Raw genomic sequence first — 2314 nt, 5'->3', positions numbered from 1 at the left:
CTGTACATGTACAATATTGTTGTAGATACCTTTGGGATCCCCAACCTCAAGTGTGCCAAGAGATGGCTGAATGGTGTACACTTTTGGGTGAGACTAGGGGTACAATTTTTTACTGTGAAATTATCTCTGTTGCATCAAATCCGAAATAGGACATGCTTCATTGACCTTTTAGTGTCCAAAAGATCACACAATGGACAGATTCACTATTCCAGTTATATATGAATACCATGGGGATTACAATTATTTTGCTATTAGCAAAAGTAAATTCAGTTAAGGAATATCAGCTCAACTTATTATACAATGATTGTTTCTACATATTTGTGCGAATAATGCATATTTGTAAACCAAAGTAAGGAACAGGCACCAAAGTGATATATATAAAACAGTGACATCATAAAAGATAATAAGAGTGCTATAAAGTGACCTTTGTCCTTCTGGGATATTTATTAATATAAAAATATTTATTGCAGCAATTTTGGAGGGCAGTTTGTTCATCTCCTGCAGCAAAACAATGGATGACTGACATCCTAATATTGTTTCATTTTAGTGTGCAAAATGCCTCACATCATTCATGAAATGTGAAAGAGACACAGCAACATTATCTTCTGTCTGTAAAGCTTTTCATGTTATCCTACCTTTTCCATTTCACATGCATGTGGGTTGTGAAGCACATTTAACTGATAGCACTACAACGCTATCAATTTGGAAGCATCCATAAGTGTTTTGTAAGTTCTGGAAAAGCAGAGGCACGTTTTTCTTTGTCCATGTAGCAACTATTTGTTGTGAGGAAGCATACCGTCTAAATTTTCTTGAAGAGAATCATGAGGCATGCAGAGAAGGACAGCTCTTCAATTATTCTAAGACTAGATTTAGTGCACATTGACCAAAGTAGAGTCACATTTGATGGGATGAGATTACAGTACTATTTCTACAAATGCTACTTCTCACACCCAAGGCATATTGGAATATTGCTGGTGACAGCCAAGTTTCTAATAATCTTTGTGGCAACTTGAAGATCTCTTTGCTTCAAACATTCCAGTATAATAAATCTTCTGTAAAAAATAGAATACTTTGATTTTCCACGATATATGTATATCTAAGAAAGTAATTTTATGATCTTATTTCAGAAACAAGAAGAAACTGATCAAAACAGTACAACATAAACTATACTACATATACAATGAATTGCATTATGACACATATTAAAACTATCAAATAACAGTAGTCCTCCATTTATGACCACAACTGAGCCCACATTTCTGTTGCTAAGCACGTTTTATGCCCCACTTAGGTACTTTCTTGCCAAGTTAAGTGAATCACTGCAGATTTTTAGTAACATGGTTAATTGAATCTGGCTTCTCCATTGGCTTTGCTTGTAAAAAAAAATCCAGAAAGGTGATCACATGACCGAAGACACTGAAATAATCAGAAATAGAGTGAAGTGTCTGAATTCTGATCATGTAAATCATGGGGATGCTGCAACAATTCTGTTGAGAGTTTATCTGGAACCTCTCCATTTTTGTCCCTCCTAGGGCCCTTGAGCTAGGAGCATACATCAGTATGACCAGAAAAGCCTGATTCAAAGTAATTTAAAGAAGTAGGTTGGGGAGACTGGTTTAACAAATGCAAAGGAGAAATGAGATTGAACATTTTACAAAGTGTAAAGCTTGGACTTCTGTTTCCTACAATGTGATCCCAATTAAAATAGCCAGCTTCAATTGCTCCCCTTTAAAAGTTTCTTTTTTTTTTTTCCTTTTTTTAAATCTTCACCTTTCTTCTGACTATAAGACACATTCCTTTTCCTTACAAAACAATCTTGTTAAGGTAGAATAGACTGAGATGACCTTTACTGGAAAAAAAAATTCTCAATATCTTTTACAATACAAAAGAAACGGTGGAAACAGCCTGCAACAAGGTATTTAATTTAAGTTGTAACCTGAAGCAATCCAAAACTTGGATGCAGGGAGAAGTTATTTCGCTTTCTTACTGGCAGAAAAGGAATTCGACTGCTTGCGCTGCCCATGAACTTCGAATGAGAAGGAGCACGTATTATGCTTCAGAAGGAAAAAAAAAGACTCATATCCGGAGCCTGCAGTTCAAAAACTCTTTTCAGGCCGGACTCCCCACGCACTCTGCTTGTGAGCTCACCAAAAGCAATTATGAAAAGGGGGGTGGCTTCGGCTTGGGCGGAACAGCCGTGCAGGAGCGGCGGCGCGAAAATTTGAACAAAACTTCGCCAAACGTTTTTCCTTTTTCTTCCAATATGGTGGAAGGTCCCGGTTGCAAGCTGAACGGGGAAAAAAATCAGTAATCG

Source organism: Thamnophis elegans, chromosome 9 (genome assembly GCF_009769535.1).
Source record: "Thamnophis elegans isolate rThaEle1 chromosome 9, rThaEle1.pri, whole genome shotgun sequence".
Taxonomy (NCBI): Eukaryota; Metazoa; Chordata; class Lepidosauria; order Squamata; family Colubridae; genus Thamnophis; species Thamnophis elegans.
Note: the sequence above shows the minus strand (reverse complement) of the source record.